We start from the raw sequence: 17,747 nt of genomic DNA, 5'->3' as shown, positions 1-17,747 counted from the left end.
AGCATTATGTCTCAAGAACTGCCACTATTGCACATGTCCGGCAGCTGTCTGGAAAATCCCAGTGCACTGGGCTTGTCTTTGACCTAACTAGATGCTCGCTCAGTGAGACACTCTATCTGGGGACCACTTGCCAGAAATGATCATAGGCAATTTTTTAACATTACAATTACCAGAGGTAAGATACCTATTTTAGCAAACAAGAGGTTGGCTTCAAAACCTTAAATCTAGTAAATGAAATATTCCAAGTGCACTTTGAAAATATTTAACTTATTCTTGGGACTCTAAGGTTACATACATGGCATATAACTGGTGATGGCTATAATCTCTCACCTGTGAATGATCTTGGGGCTCTGTATAGGCATGAAATAAAGGCTCAGGCAGAGTTATAAACCATAGGAAAGTTGAAGGTATGCCCTAGCCACACATTGAGCCCTACAGTGGCTGATGGGAAACTTGTTGGTATTGATTAAAGGCACTTTAGAAAGTCAGTGATTAATCATTAGATAATCATTGAGTTAAATGAGCAGAAATCTCCTTGGTTAACTGACAATAAGCATGAACTTCACAGGATTAGCTGGAACAGTCACTAAATAAATAGCAGCAACAAGAACAACAACAAAATAAACAATGGCAACCACCACCACCACCAAAATTAGGAAAGCAGTAATCTGATGTCTAGGGCTGCTACACCGTAGTGTGTTACATATTTAATTTTCAACAGAAAATTATGAAACCTTCAAAGAAAACCAGGGAAGCATCATTTATACACAGGAAAAAAAGGAGTTGCTAAAACCATCCCTGAGGATGTCCAGATGTTGAACTTACTAGATAAAGGCTTGAAACTGTTATAAAAGAACTAGGAGGGCTGGCAAGATAGCTCAGTGGACTAAAGTGCCTGCTTAGGCAAGCTTAGGCAAGCACAGGGACTGCAGTTCGATCCCTGAAACCATATGCCATGTCAGCCCTGCCCCCAGAGTGGGCTGAGCTGGCCAGAGCCCAAGCATAGTGACTCATGCCTATAATCCCAGTGGTGGGAGGCTGAAAGTAGGAGATCACCTCAAGCACAAGCTGCATAATGAGACCCTATAACAACCAAATACATAAAAAGAACTAAAGTACATCCAAAAATTTAATGAAAGTATAGGAACAATGTCTCATCAAATACCAAATACAAGAAATCAAGAAAGAGATAGAGATGATAAAATTCTGGAGTTGAAAAGTATAATAACTGAACTAAAAAATTCACTAGAAAATCTCAATAGCAGATTTAAACTGGTAGAATAAAAGGATCAGTGAATTTGAAAATAAATCAACTGAGATTACCCTATGTGAAGAAGAGAAGGGGCCTGCCCCTTAGCTCAGTTCTGTAAGTGGCTGCTTCAACAAAGCAGTCAGGCTCAGGTTGCTGTGGTTCGATCCCCACAACTCAAGCCAGCCAAAACTGCCCTGAAGTCATTCGGAGAAAAAAAAAATCCTTCTGCGTATGTGAAGCAGAGAAAGAAAAGTCATTTAAAAAATGAACAGAGCCCAAGACCCATGGGATATCACCAATCATTTTAACATAAGCATAGTGGGAATAAATGCTAGGAAAGGAAAAAAAGAAGCAGAAAGAATATTGGAATAAATAACGTCTCTAAATATTTGATAAAAAGCATTAGCCTACTTATCCATGAAATTCGACAAATTTCAGGTAGAACACCTGTACTTAGACACATAATAGTCAGATGGTCAAAAGACAGGTTCTTCAAAGCAGCAAGAGGAAAACTACTCATCACAGGCTAGGCGTCCTCAGTAAGAGAAAAAGCTGACACCCCATCAGAAGGTGTGGAGGCTGGGGACTGCAAAATGGCACACTCAAGGTGCTGGCAGGAAGAGAAGACCAGCTGAAACATGTCCGTAGAGCCACACTTGAAGCATACTGAAAAATCAAAGGGGAAGGCAAGTGCAATGATATGTATTTAATCCTGGCTCTCTGAAGCCTGAGAAGGGAGGATTACGAGGTCAAGCCCCAACTGGGCAATTTAATGAGATCTTGTCTCAAAACAAAGGATCAGAAAAGGGCTTGGGATACACCTCAGTGTGAAGGTCCTGGATTTAATCTCTAGTACCACAGTCACCACAACAAAAGGAGAGATATTAATACATTCTCAGATGTGCAAAAGTAGGAATTGGTTGGTAGCAGGTGGACTTGTCCTACAAGAAGTACCAATGGGAGTCCATCAGATTGACCCTTTTGTTTTCTTTTTATTTATTTATTTTTTTGCATTAGTGCAGGGTGGGCCTACAGGGTCTACAGGTTCTGACTACACTGATTGGACTCATAGTGATCCTCCTGTTTTCAGCTTCCCCAGTGCTGGGATTACAGTTGTGTGCCACCCTGCCTGGTTTTGGTGGCCAGTTCAGTGTACCGAGGGGCGGGGCCTGCCTGGCATGTGGTGCCGGGGATTGAACTCTGGTCCCTGTGCTTGCCTAAGCAGGTGCTTAGTGCACTGAGCTATCTCGCTGGCCCTTTAAGTCCATCAAACTGAAATGCAAGGACACTAGACAGAAACTCAAAACCACACAAACAAAAAAAGAATTCAAATTAACTTGCTCTATAAGTAAATATAAAAACAGCATCAATGAATTTTTGTTTGTAATGTCTTTCCTTTCATGTATGGCTCAAATCACAACTGCATACAGCAATAAATATACAGCTGTGTTATGAAATTACAATATATAAAGACCTAATTGTGAGACTGCATTACAAAGGAGGAGAGAACAGAGATGAAGTGGAATGAAGTTTTGCATGCTACTGAAATTAAATAAGTTAATTAACCCAAACCAAATTGTCTTAAGATGTTAATTGTAATTCCCAGGGCAACCGCTAAGAAAATAACTAAAAATATATGGTAAAAGGAACAACATGGAGGCTGGGGAGATGGCTCAGTAGAATGAACACTTTCCTGGCAAGCACAAGGGCCTGAGTTCAATCCCTGGTTCTGAAAAAAAAAAAAAGAACAACATGGAATTAAAATAGTGGGCCAGAAAAAAAGTATCTGTTTGACACAAATGAAGGCAGTAATAGAAGGATAGAGAAACAAACGCAGCAAAGCCCATAACATATAGAAATCAAATAGCACAGCAAAGGTGGTACACACTTGTAATCCCAGCTACTCAGGAGGCTGGGGCAGGAAGATCACAACTTGAAGTCAGACTGCTGCAAGATTGTAACAAAACAAGACCCTGCCTGGAAACAACACAAAACAAAGGCAAAAGCAAACAACAAAATAAGCAAAACCAAATAGCAAATGGCAAGTGAAAATTCTACCTTATCAGTAATTATACTGTGAAAAGACTACTACTACGACTACTACTACTACTACTACTACTACTACTACTACTACTACTAATAATAATAATAATAGAAACAAGACTGGCAAAGTGAATTAAAAAGTAAAATATGTTCTTACTATACTCCACCTTTAAGAAATGCAATTCAGATTCAAAGATGATTAAATTGAAAATAAAAGGCTAAAATAAGACATACCACACAAAAAGTGGCAAAACAGAGCTGGAGCGACTCTGCTAATGTGCATCGGGACAAAAATTGCTAGTAGAGACCAAGAAGGGCATTTTGCAATGATGAGAGGATCAATCCACTAGAAAAACATGGCAGTTATAAACATATATGTACTTGACAAAGTCCCAAAATCCATGAAGCAAAACCTGACAGAAGAACAGAGAGAGAGAGAGAGACTGTCATTTAGATAAGGGCAGCCAGAGATGCTGATGTCAGCATCCCACTTGCAGTGATGGGCAGAACAACTAGGCAGCTCAACAAGGAAATTGAAGACCAGAACAGCGCCATACAGGAGCCATGTGTCACAGTCCACCAATGAGAGCAGAACACGGCCTTTTCATGTACCTTGATCTCCAGGTAAACCATATGTGAGACCACAAGAAAGACTCAATACATTCAGAAGGATTGAAATCGGGTAGCATATGTTCTTTGATCACATGGAATGAGTTTAAAATTTGAGTGTCAGAAATTCACAGTAGTGAAAATTAAACAACATATCCCTATGCAACTAATGGCTCAAAGAAAAATAAATCACAAGGTAAATTAGCAAATACTTCCAAATGAATTAAAAAAAAACACACATACAAAACTTATAAGATGTAGTTAAAGCAGGATTTAGAAGAGTTATAGTTATTAGCATCCATGTTAAAAAAGTTGAATCGTGAACTAGTAAGCTAAAGGTCCACCTTATGGAAGTAGCAAAGGAAACTCAAAATAAGCAGGAGGAGGGAATAATAGATACTAGAGCAGCCACGTAAGTCTTTGTAAATATGCCACTTGCCATCACCTTGACTTGGCTGTCACCGCTGGCCCAGGGAGGAGGCTGGCTGGCAGCCTGAGTCTGTCCTTTCCCTGAGCTCCCGGGAGAGGCTCCTTCATCCGCCCGTTTCCACCATCCACCCACTTCTCCTCTGCCCCCTGCCTCCAGCCTCCTTCCATTTCCTGTTGTTCTGCACACTCTGCTATAGAATGTTTGACATTCGCTGAAGTGATGTCTTGGCATCACCTGTGGCAACTCACATGTGTCAAGTACCTGCAGTGGGTTTGTATACTGTGGCTAGAACTTTACATTTTAATTCATTCCACAATCATCTCAAGAGGCGGCTTCTAGTTTCTTCACTTTACAATTGAGAAATTGGAGGTTTCGAGAAGTAAAGTAGCTTTCTATTCTGTCCCCGACTCCATCAATTTATAACTTAAACTCAAATCTGCCTGGCACTTGCCATTCCCAGGAGCATGAACGAGGTCAATTACTCCTTTGTTGTCAGACCTTCCAAATATCTGACTTCCAGGGCTACAGTCCAACATCATCCTTGACATTTGAGTGCGTCCTGAGTTGGCCTCACCCTGAATCCCTACCTGAACCAGCCAGGTGGGGAAGCTACATTCTCAGATTTTTTTTTTTTTTTGTTCATCTGAGTTTCATTTGGGTGGTTCACCTCCAGAGGGAGAGCTTCTCTTCTGGTGGGCGCATGTCTGTTGTAACACCTTGGTGGCTTTCCTATGTACAGAGAGTGGAGACTCACTTTTGCTCTGCAGCCGGTGGAGGTTTTTGGCACAACCAGGACCTGCTCCCCATTTGGGAGGAGCAGAATACAGCACGTGGAGAGAAAAGAAATCAGGACATTCCTGGTAATTTAGCCCAAGAATCATTACTGAGAATTATTATGGTGTCTATATAATTTATGATCCAAACGAGAATGTTTTCTTGAGAATAAAAAGGGTACTATTAATCATTTCACTGGGACAACAGGCACACACCGAGACTCCTGAGACACCAATATGTGGTTGCCCTGGTAATTATCCCCAGTATGAGTGCTACCTTCTGAAGACAGAGGGCCAAGCTCACTTTTTCAGCCTCCTGGTAGTTACTGGTCAGCATGTGCCCTGTGGCCCTCTCACCTGCTGCACCTTTGAGAGCTTCCGATCAGAAGAGAGCAGCCTGGGGGAGGAGTCACCATGTGAGGTCCAGCCGCTGGCCAAGGACGGGGGTGGGGGGGTGGTGGGGTGGAGGAGAGTCCTCTGGCTCTCAGCAGCATCAGTGACAACAGTCTGAGAACGGCACTCTGTGCTCCAGGCCCGTAGGACTGCTCTGGGACAAAGCAGGACCACATTCCCAGCGGGCAGTCACATGATTGGCTCTTGGCAGCACAGAGGAGCAGCACTCTGGCTTCTTGGGGGCTGTGAAGGCAGTCACTGTGGCTATGCTGTCCTTAAAATGCATTAGAGAAGTGGGGGGGTTCTGACTCATGCAACAGGGAAATGTGCAGGTTTTGTGTTGTTGGATTGCTTGAGTATGTGTGAGGGGGTGGGGGATGGGGGCTGGGGGGGTGCATATAAAAAACACACATTTTTCCAAAGACTGGAAGATAGTGACCTCAAAGCTGTAGCTAAAACACGTGCTCCTAGCCCTGACCATTCCCGCTGGGGCTGCTCCAGATATCCAGGCAGCCAAGGAACTGAGTCTGACTTTGAGGAGACCAGCAGGCGACTCCTTTAGGAAGCAGACCTGGGCTCAGCAGAGCCTGTGGCTTCAATGCTCCCACTTCCTTGTTTGCTTCCTGTTCCCAGCCTGTTTCTGAGCCTTGTTTTTGAGCTTGGTGGTTCTGAGTCTGTCCAGGGGCTCAGTGGGGCTCCCTTGAGGGCAGGAACAGCTGCGAGGTGTTGGTCTGGGCCTGTGTGCATTCACCTTGCCCAGGGGCCTCCAGCCCCATGGCTGAACTGGTGGGGCCAGCACGGCCTTAGGCCCATGGGCAGCCATCCCTAGTATCAGCTCACTCCTTTAAAACTTGCTAGATGGAGAGGAAATGATTAAAGCAGTTATGTGCAAGTACCAATCTGCCAAAATGAAACCCATTCATCTCTATAACCTATAGTACTAATAAAAACTGTGGGAAACAAACAAAAAGAAGGAAAGCACTTCCTCAACCTCTCCCTGGAAGTCTTTCTTGTGGCCCAGCTCAGTGACGCTTCTAGCAGCCCCAACCCTTCCTCTCTAGCACCAGGTGCTGGGCCCTTATTTACCACCGGATGGAACCAGAACCGACTGCCGTCTCTTCTTTTTACGTTTGACATTTGATTTTTTTTTTTTTTTTAACTAGGTCCAAGCACTTTGGAGGACAAGATTATGATTTCTACTTCTAGGCTTCTTGCCTTGAGAGCCTTAACTGAGTGCCATCTTTGTAGGAGATGTCCAAAAATATTTCTTGAAAACAAAAAAAAAAAGAAAGAAAGAAAGAAAGAAAGAAAGAAAGAAAGAAAGAAAGAAAGAAAGAAAGAAACAACAACAACAAAAAACCACGGAGTACAGGAAGGCAGAGAGATGAGAGCTTCCAAACTGTTTTCTCTGGCTCTCTTGGCTCTGTCCCTCACTGGCAGTGCCCGAGGGCTCGGAGGCCTGCTGCTGTGTACACACCCTGGCCTGGGCAGTTGCTGCTTACATGTGCGACAAGAGCCCACTGTCCTTTGAAGGTGCAAGGCCTCCGTTCAGAATGTGACCCCTGCTCTCCATCCCAGCTCCCCCTTCCTGGGGCATGGATGGTCTATGCAGCAAGCTTGCATCTTGGCCTGGCCTTCGGGCCTACTCTGTATCACAGGCAATGTGGTTCAGGGTCTGAGATCAGGGCCCAGAGCCAGGCTGCTGGCTGCAGTCTTAACTCTTTCACGTTCAGCCTTTACACTTTAGGTAAGCTTTATATATAAAAAAAAAAAAAAAAACAACCCATGCCTCCGTTTCCCCACATGTAGAATAATACTAATAATACCCACATGATAGGAATGCGCTAAAGATTAAATTAGCTATGATATGCGACATGCCTGGAATACCCTTATAAAAGCATAGCTATGATTATTATTGAAAAATGATGTTATTAGAGAAATAAAAAAAATATATATGTAACACCTGTCAGGTATTAAGCGCACGTTATCATGCAAAGGTTTGTGCAATTTGCTCAGATCTACACGCACCTACACAGACCTCGGCAAGAAGCTACCCTGCTGGCCTTTGGAGACGCAGTGACACCACGATGAGGTGGGGCTCCTCCCCACATGGCCAGTCAGATCCATAGTCATTCTAAAATCCATGCTTTTTCCTGTCTCCAAGTCACACTGAATATTCTAGTAGAACAATGGCTCGGCATCTTTGGCCGGTCCTCCAATTCCTTATTGTTTCTGAGTCCAGGCCCATGGTAGAGGTCACTAGGGCTGTACGTGTGCCACCCCTTTCCTTCTAGGCACCCTGAGGCCTTCACTTCCCCAGCTCTCTTGGTGCTGTGGGGACACACGTGGCAAGCACGGCCAAGGAGAAGAGGGAGATGATGACTTGAAATTCAGAGGACAGTGTGCGAGCGCTCCACTCCTGCCTCTGCTCTGCCTTGGTGACCAGGACGCCCAGGCTGCCCTGTGGATCTGCCATCTGCCAGGGTCCCTGAGTGACGCTGAGGAGGAGACTTCAGGTCGCAGCGTAGCAAGGAACTGCACTAAGCTGTGGGCCCTGAGAACAAGCGTTACCATGGTGCAGCCTGCCCTATTGTGACTGATAAGGACACTTTGGCGACTCCTGTAGGAATTATAGACACAAATACCAGTCAGTTTTCTTTCTCCCAAGACATTAGAATCAAATGCAGATTCCTGGCCAGGGCACAGTCCATGGACCCTGGACCTCAACTCCTACATGTTTCCAGCCATTCTGGCTTCTACTACAGTCTGTACTGGCCTCTTCCCTCTGCCTGGCTTGCTCTTCTGCTTTCTTGTAGCTCAGCTTGCAGCTAAAATGTCACTCAAGAGGGGTTTTCTGGCTGGGTACTACAACTGCAGTGCCCCTCACCCTACACTTGTCACTCTGCTGCCCCACTCTGACTGGTGTCTGTATAGCTCCAGTCACCACTAGGACACATGTTGCTTAATTATTTGCCTGCCCATTTCTTTTCTTTCTTTTCCACTAAAATACAAGCTCAAAGAGCCCACAGACCTTTTCTGTCTTGTTTACCATCGTATGTCTGTAGCATAATAACTGACAAGTGCTGGGTGCTCTACTATAGTTCTTCAATTGAGGATGAGCATCTCAAGGCAGAACCTGAGTGGTAATGGCAGAGGAACTCGGAGAGGAGCATGTTTTCTTTGGTAGATGGGCAAAAGGAGACAAGGGCAGGTAGCAGGCATGTTGCCCTAAGCCTTTGGCTGGTCACTGCTGTGGATGGTTCCCTTTTTATTTAATTCTTTGGTACATGTACCCCATTCCTAGGAGTCACCTAGCTTATGACTCTGGGGGGGGGAACAGAGTCCACCACTTACTCAAGAAAATGAACACTGACAGTTTCCCCCCTTGCCCAGGCTCTCTGGAGCTGGGTTGTGAGCATATGACTCTGTGGATAGGTCCCAGCCTCACCTCAGTCTCTCTCTCTCTCTCTCTCTCTCTCTCTCTCTCTCTCTCTCTCCCCCCCCCCCAATAGCTAATGACACAAAGAAGCAGCAGGGCTGGACTACCAGGGAGCAGAGCTGTGCTGGGGCAGGAGAGGTCAAAGGACCATGGCTGGAGATGCTAGTGGTCCTGGATTTGGGGTCTGACTCTTGTGGAAGGTGGCAGTGGTGCCCTCTCCAAACAAGTGCAGCCCTGGGCTTGGGCTGCTGTTCTGCAGCGTGGTCTTGAGCCTGGTGTTTTGGAAGGAGCTGTGTATGGTTCCATGAATTACCCCATAGCCCTCAACACCACGGCCTTCTGCTTCTCTGCACTGTGGTTTTGTTGCTTGCACCTAATAAGTGTGAGAGTTAGTTTCTTTCTGCTTCTGTTTGTTTTTCTGAGACAGGCCTTGCTATGTAGTCCAGGCTTGTCCTGAACATGCAATGTGACCTAGGCTGAGTTCAATTTTTGATCCTCTTGCCTCAGTCTCCTGAGTGCTGGGATCACAGGTGTGCATGACCACACCTAGCTCTGATTGGTTTGGGTTTTCATCCATGTATGATTCATTTGCATATAGAACACCTACTATGTGTCAAGCACTGTGCTGATGGCTAGAGAAACAAAGGGGAGCAACTCAGACAATTGCAAATCACTGGACAGGTGAACAGGGATGGCTGTGACGGGGAAAGGGAACGGATATGCAGACAGAAGCGAGGGCAGTGTAGAAGACTTCCTGGAGGAGGGTAGGTTTGGGCTGAATCTGAGCAAAAGCAGAGTTCACCTAGGGATGGAGGACCACAGTCCAGCAGAGAGCTGAAAGTACAGAAAGACGAAGTCAAAATGCACTGCAGACTGGGCAAGAGAGAGAGACAAAGCCTCAAGTGGGTGGAGAGCAGGCCAGTCCAACCCTGGGGGCAGCAGCCGGGAGCTGGGCTTCTACCTCCAGGCAATGGGAAGCTGCTAGGAGCTGATTTCAGGAGCAGGCTAACCTCCCTGGTGGAAACGTATTTGTTAGAATTGCGCAGTGAACACCTGCACAACCGTATGCAGTACTCCCGTGACCAAACAGAATAGAGGCTCTGAATGTGTTCTTCCCTGGTGGGGAATGGGCTGGGAGTTGGGAGGACAGGGTGCCAGATCCTGTGTGTGCTCGGAGGTGGCCGTGGGAGGAGAGGGAGTGTCTTCTCAGCTGGGGCATTTGGCCCCTTGCCAGCTGTATGCCAGCCCCAAAGGAGTTACTATGACGCCGGAGTTGATTGACGTGTAGGATCAAGACATTTCTCAGTTTGAAACACAGTTTAAAAAAAATCAATGTTTCCCATTCAGCGGCGTTTGGTTAAAAAAAGAAAAACAACTGCAGCTTGTGCGTTCACAGCAGAGAGGAGCGAGGGCCATCAATTACAGCGGGAAGCGACGGTGTCTTGCGGTGGTTCTGTTCCCTCACTCCAGAAATACAAAGCCACTGAGCCCTATAAACCACCCTCTTGGCCAGTGCAGTGTCCTCACTTGCAAAATATGGGCATGGGTGTTGGCAGGGACCGCTAACCTTCTCCCAAACCAGACGGCTGGGAGCCCTGGTCCCTGGCCCCTGGAACCCCACCACCCGCTGGATCTGCGACTGCTCAAGGGAGTCCGAGCTCCAAGGCCTGGCCGCCATGCTTTTCGCAGGGAGGCTGCCCAGGCTATCAGACCCCCCGGATCCCTTCCTGTGCTGAGTGCTGGCTTCAAGCAGAGCTCCCACGAAGGGACAGAGCACTTTGGTGTTGTCAACGTCAGCTCGGGGATTCTGAATCAAGTGCCCCGGCCCGTATTCCTTCTCGTGAGCCTGCTGAAGTTGGGAATGTGAGATGAGAACGTGTCGTCTCTGTTCAGGTCTCATCAGGACCACAGTTCCCCAGGGCTAGCAGGCTGCAGCCTTACAGGTCCCTCTACTTGCAATGCCTACAGGGACCAAGACTCAGAGAACGGACTCCGTCTAACCAGACTCACAGAAGCTGGATGCGCATGCTAATGGCTGCCTCCTTCAGGGGAAACTTTATTTCTCCTATCCCAACTTATATTCATCATTCAGAGAAACTTCTCTCTTGCCAAAAACAAAAGCAAACTGTTACATGTTTCATTCTTTTCCCCATAATTGTATTTTTCAAAACAGTTCTTAGAATTCATTTCATCTGAAATGATTTCCCATGCAACTACAACTATTTGAAATCATCTCACATAAAGGGCCATCAGGAGGTCTGGGGAGATAGCTCAGTAGGATAAGCACTTGCCTGGCAAGTGCAGAGTCCTGAGTTCAATCCCTGGTACCGAAAAAAGAAAAGAAAGAAGAAAGAAAGAAAGAAAGAAAGAAAGAAAGAAAGAAAGAAAGAAAGAAAGAAAGAAAGAAAGAAAGGAAAGAAAGAAAAGCGCCTTCAGAGAATCCGGCCATGGCTTACTCAGCCAATCCCTGTCATTGACACTTCAGGTATTTTAAACCACGTGACTCCTTCAAGCACATAGCTGTTTCCATGTTGAGAACTTGTGCCTTAGGCCTGTGCCCCCGGGTGGGACTGCCGAGTCACAGATGTGATTATTTGGGGCACAGCCTGGCATCTTCTCTTCTCCTCCTGCTTTGCCTTCTATGTGAGCTGGGCTTGGCAATTCCCAGTGTTCTGAATGGGGTAAGCAGGAGGAACAGGGGGGCTCTAGGGTCCAAATACAAAGTGTGGTGAAGGCTAGAGGCAGAAGAGAAGGAAGAGGAAGCTAACAATTCCCTGCTTAACCCCAGCCCCACACCCAGTGAGTGTAACCAACAGGTAGGCAAGCTTGCGCTGGCTGCTTAGAGGAAGTCCTGGAGAGGCCAAGGGGTCTGAGATGGAAAGGACAAAAGAAAGGATCAAAGGTCCTGCTCCAGGAAGCCACAGTTGGTGTCTTCTCCTGTCTGCTATCCTCCCGCCCCAGGCTCAGGCTCCTGGCTCTGGCTAGAGTGGGGTCTCTGGCTGCTGGCTTTCTACTCTACCCAGAACCTGTGGAAGCAGCTCGCAAGCAGTGCCAGAGACTGTATCCTAAAAGCGCTGAGTACCCAGACCTCTGAAAGCACAGCAACTACATGGCAAGTCACCTGACCCCAGCAGTCTATGCACAGCTCTGGGACAAGACCACACCCACCGGTTGGATGCTAGATTAGTGCATCCAGACTGGAGTGGACAAGCCAGCCACCCCTTCATCAAGACTGTGGGCATGGTGGCCGGGGACGAGGAGACCTGTGAGGTATTTTGCTGAGGTATTTGACCCTGTGATTCAAGAGTGACACACTGGATAGGATCCCTGGACCATGAAGCACACCACTGACCTGGATGCCTGTAAGATTCATCCTGGTTTCTTTGGTGAGCGGTATGTATTGTCCTCAAGAGTCAGAACTGGCCAGAGTGTCTGGGCACTCAGTCTGCCTCCAGTCTGCTCCTGGCCCGAGCAGCAAGAAGTGGAACGTGTTGTGGTGGATGTGCTGAGTGGCCTGAAGGGTGACATGGCTACTACAGGCTCAGTGAGATGATGGAGGCAGAGCAGCAGCAGCTTATTGATGATCATTTCCTGTTTGATAAGCCCATGTCCCCATTGCTGACTGCAGTGGGAAAGGCTCGACACTGGCCATTCTGTGTGCTCGTAGAACCTGGCACAACAACGGAAGAGCTCCTTGATCTGGGTGAATGAGGAGGACCACACAAGGGTCATCTCCATGGAGAAGGGCAGCAACATGAATAGAGTGTTTGAAAGATTCTGCCAGGGCCTCAAGGAGGTGGAGTGGCTGATCCAGGAGCGTGGCTGGGAGTTCATGTGGAATGAGTGTTTGGGATACATCTTGACCCGTCCATCTAACCTGGGCACTGGACTCCAGGTCATGCAGGAGTGCATGTCAAACTACCCCTACTTAGTAAAGACGGCTGATTCCCAAGGATCCTGAAGAACCTGAGGCTCCAGAAGTGTGGTGCCAGAGGAGAGGACACTGCTGCCACAGGCAGCCATCTTTGACATCTCCAACCCTGCCCCCAGGGTTGGACTGGCCTGCTCTCCACCCACTTGAGGCTTTGTCTCTCTCTCTCTTGCCCAGTCTGCAGTGCATTTTGACTTCGTCTTTCTGCACGTTCAGCTCTCTGCTGGACTGTGGTCCTCCATCCCTAGGTGAACTTAGACTGGCTGGGCAAGTCGGAGGTGAAGCCGGTACAACTGGTCATAGATGGAGTAAACTATCTGACTGATTGCAAGTGGTGTCTGGAGAGAGGCCAGGATATCCATGCCCTGCACCTCCTGTTCACAGCAAGCATTAACACCCCAGCTACAGCAGATGCATCAAGATCCCCAGGACTCCTGCCCTGGGGTGGTAGACAATTCTACTTGCCCTGGGCCTGCCCCCACTTCTGTCTTGCTATGGTAAAAAACAAACACACAAACAAACAAAAAAGTGTGGTGAAGCTGAGTTAAAATTAGTCCTTCGCAGCCCGACCTATGTGAACACACAAAGCCAGGTGGATCCCCCAGGAGCCTGCTTGGCTGATGTGCTTGGCGTCTCAGGCAGGGCTTCATGTAGAGCATTTACGTGGTGGTCCCAGCCTTGTCCTCTGAGGCTTTGAGGGTTTAGATCCAATGAGTGAACCTGTGTTCTGCTGACCCTGAAGCTCCAGGCTCCTTCTCCTTATCCTCTGTGCCCAGTGCTTCCTGGTCCTCCACCAAGCCTTTGTCCCTCCCTGGAAGAGCTCCAGCAGCCTCCTGCCTGGATGATCTCCAGCCCGCTGCCTCTGCCTTGTGATCCATGTCTGCAGCACCTGTCAGACCCACCTCTTCACTCTGGCCCTGTCATTTGCTGCTCACAAGGTGGCATCCACCTCCACACACAGCACTCCTCAAGCTGTCTACTCAGCAGTAGCCCGATTCCCCTCACGCGCTCCATCCACACGTGAGCCTGTGCTCTGAGCCAGCCCTCTGAGCAGAAGGGACCTGGCTTTTGGCTTCTGGGATGAGTCTGGAAGTGAGCAGAGGGCAGTGAGGTGGAGGACACAGGGTGAGATGAGTGCATAGACTTCCATCTCCACGCCTTCCTCAAGAGACTGAGATCAACAGGAGCACACAATGCTGCCTCTGGTGGAGAGGCCGGGGGCCCTGGGCCCATGCTTCCCTGTCTCCATGGCAACCAGAGCATGAGGCCTAAATGATGCAGTGGAAGCTGGGGGTGGCATCCATGCCCCCTCTGTCAGCAGCTGGGTGCCCAAGGGTCCCAGACCCAACTCTGGCTCGTCTGCCTCCCTCTTGGCCCTCCCTCCCTCCCTGTGCACTCTCTTTCCTTTCTTCCTGTCTCCATCCATTTACATCCCACAGAGGCCTCTCAGGTGGTTCCTCAGCTCAAAGGTCAGAAGATGGTGCCCATCTCAGCTGAGCACTTGTCACAAGCTCTCATGGCCAGGAAAGAGCAGAGCAGTAAAAAGAGTCTTCTCGCTGTGTCCTGCCATGCTCTCCATGTTCCAAGCCTCCTTCATAGATGTTATTTTATTTGCTGTTAAATCATGACATGTCAGGGCCGGAAGGGCCCTTAGGGACCATTGCTGCAGTCATTTTCCAACTTGCTTTTAGCAACAAACTTCCCTTTTTGAGTGAAGACTTTCTGCAGAAGCTCCATATACAAAACACATACAACGGATGCCACCTTGACTGAAAGCCCTGCACCTCCGCTTTCCCTTTAGCTTCAGGGGACTCTTGGGCCCAGGAGAACCACCCTTCACTCAGTCCCAGTGAAGGCCCTTCACTCAGTCCCAGTGCCCTTTTCATGGAAATCCAAAACTTGGAGAGAGAAGACCACTTTTAAGACCACACCATGAGTGAAAGCTCCCTGGACTGGGCCCTTTGCCTCCTGACCCAGTTGTATGTGTTTGGAGTTTGTTCAGCCTGCCTGGGGTTGTGTACTTGTGTGAGCAGAGCTCTGGCAGCCTCTATGTGACTGCACAGGAAGAAGCCAGGCCTTCTGGTTATCCTGTGACCCAGTGGCATGCAGAGAGGTAGATGCGCATTCAGCAGAGGATGGGGGAAGCCACTGCAGATGCCGCCAGGCGTGACTGGCTGTGTGGGAACCAGATGCCCTCCAAAGACATGCTCTTATCTCTTGCCATCAAGAACCACTTGAACTAAGGCTATAGAAAATGTAAACATTTCTAGCACCCTTCACTTCTCCAGCATAAACAGGCTTGCTTTTTGTAAAGATGAGCAGCAGCTGCTATATTCCCTGGAAGAAGGTGATCCTAGAATGGCCACGGGTAAGTCACCAGCAGCCAGTGTGGGAGGCCTGCAGAGCTGACGCACCACCACTTCTCCTCCAGAGAAGTGTAAGCTGGCTGAGAGCATTGAGAGGATGGGACTGAGAGCCTTGGTGGAGGGGAGGGGAGGGGACCTTTGTGGGTCTCTAGGTGACAGTTTTCTTCTTGGTGCATTGCAAGAATATACCCAGCCACTTAGGATCTATAATCTGACCCCTACTTGGGTAAGAGAAGGCTTGAGGCTGGCTACAGTGATGGGATGCTACAGTGGCTGGAAGGATGGAGCTGGTGATGAAGACAGTCACAGAGGTGTGTCAAGAAGTACTCCTTAAACACGGACAGGCTGGTGGTAGGTATGCAGTAGCACTAGAGGAAGGGAGGATGAAGGTGCATCCCTGTGTGGTGCCTTTAAAGATTTCTTTGACCCTGGTCCAGCACAGGAGCCCTGTTATTTGCTCTTAGGCTCTCTCTGCTCTTCTTTTACGGCATGTGCATCCATAGGCCCCTTTGCAATGCTTTGCTGTCTACGTGTGCCTACTTCTAAACTACACGTTTTTCTCACTCTGTGTTAGGCCAATTCCAGTGCCTGGTAGACACTCATACCTGATTTATTGGAATAAAAAGAGCCACTGTTAGTGATTTTTATGTGAACTCCCTCAAAGCTTTAGCATAAGAGTGTGTTCTTCCACTTTGGGCACTTCCCATGACTTGTCAGGAGCAAGTGGATGATGAGTTTCTGCTTAAGGGCCAGGAAATGCTTGCATGGGAGGAGTGAGGCACAGTGGCATCAACGGTCGAGCTGAGGGTGGCAGAAGAGCTCAGGAAGAGAGGAATCAGGTCTTATTCAGGTGGAATCTGAAGCTTCTCTTCTGTACCCAGATAGATCCTCAGTGAGAGAGGTGCAGGCATAGGAACTGGGTGTGAGCATCATCTTGTCAATGGGGGTCTCTAAGAGGGAATGGGCAGCCAGGTGCCTCTGCCCACTAGGTCATGCCCATTGACACTTAGGAGCTCAGATGTGGATGGAGCATAGGGCCACCCCAGCAGAGAGTGAGATGTCCCCTAGACTTGGAGGGGACAGAAGCCAAGTGCCAGCAGGGTCTTCTGTTGTGCACTGCTCTAAACCCTTTCTTCTCAGGGATTCATGGGCTGGGGAATTTCTTGTAGTTAAGCCTGCAGGACAGCATGCTGTGGAGGTGGTGAGGGTTGGGGGAGTCCTCCTCAGGTGACTCTGGGTGGTGACTTCCTAACCCTGACAGTTCGCAGAAGCATTGAGACAGACACTTTGAGAGGAAGTGTGGCACCTGAATATTGCACAGTGTAATGGAACCAGCCAAGTGGTAAATGTAGCTTTTAAATAGGTTTTGTGTTCCCCATTAACTGTGCTGATGTTGATTAGCCCTGACAGCCCATGAGAAGGGGCTGGTCAGCAACTTTCCCCTGACAAGACCTCTCTGCTCCTCAGGGCCATGAGCTCTGCCTACTTATCCAGCCCAGTGCTGGGAACCACTTAGGACTGGCAGTAGAGTGAAGCTGGTGCCTCAAAGGTGGTGGGGAGAATCTGCTCTCAGAAGGAATCTGGTGGGTCAGGCCATCACCAGCCTATCTTCTTCTTCTATCCTGTGCCCTACCCCCTGCACCTCAAGTAGGATTACCATGGAGATTTGCAAGTAGTTGTAGGAGAATGACTTCCTATTACTGTATACTTGTGGAGAAAGGACCATACTCATGAATGGGTAGCTCAGGCTGGAGGTCTCCAGAGGAAGCTGCTGGAATTTGGCACACTTGAATGTCCAATAGGATCTAGTTATGGGCCTTACCTAGATTCTTCTCCAAATTACACAGATATGTTCATGCCTAAAAGGTGAGGAGAACACAAAGAGATCATCTCAGAGCCTGGATAGTATCCCATCAAGATGTAGATTTTGTAAAGCAAGGACAATGACTGAAACTATGGAAGAGTCTAGAACTCTGATAACTTTTAGGCTTGTTTACCTTCACTGAGTAGAAGTAAGGATTAAAGAGGCCTATGAGCTTGTCCTTGTGGAGAAAGAGGCAGAATGAGGTGGGGAGACTGAGTCCTGACTGCTTGTTGTGCTCAGGGCTCACAAGAACATCAGGGGCTCAGGAAGGCAGGAGAAGTGGGATGTGTCTGTGGCTTTGCAGACAGGTAGGAAGAGCTCAGAGAAGTTTGTCTGGGGCAAAGAAGTGACTCCCAGGTTTTCACCTCAAAGTGTTGAACCCACAGGAAGCCCTGTGAGGTGGTTCTCCACCTCCTTTTCTCATCTTAGCTCCTCAGGGGAGATTCTTCCCATACATACATCACCTGGATCAGGCCTTAGGTTCAGAACATTTGAGCAAGGGAGACTCAGGCTAAACAGCTTTTGCTCAACCCTGGGTTTGAGGAAACAAAGTCATTGTCAAATTTAGTAGCCAGCCCCACCTTTTGAGTGTTCCTCTGAGTTGCCTGCTTTGGCTTCACAGCCCTTGCTCCTCTGGCCTGGCTATT

The 17,747-nt window shown here is 48.1% G+C and overlaps 1 pseudogene; it reads left to right on the top strand.

The window, feature by feature from the left end:
• The first annotated feature begins 9,630 nt into the window (after positions 1 to 9,630).
• LOC101574975 lies at positions 9,631 to 13,264 on the top strand (annotated as a pseudogene).
• The last annotated feature ends 4,483 nt before the right edge of the window (positions 13,265 to 17,747 follow it).

The sequence above is a fragment of the Octodon degus genome, unplaced genomic scaffold (assembly GCF_000260255.1).
Source record: "Octodon degus isolate 3935 unplaced genomic scaffold, OctDeg1.0 scaffold00130, whole genome shotgun sequence".
NCBI lineage: Eukaryota > Metazoa > Chordata > Mammalia > Rodentia > Octodontidae > Octodon > Octodon degus.
Note: the sequence above shows the minus strand (reverse complement) of the source record. Positions and strands in the feature narration are given on the sequence as shown.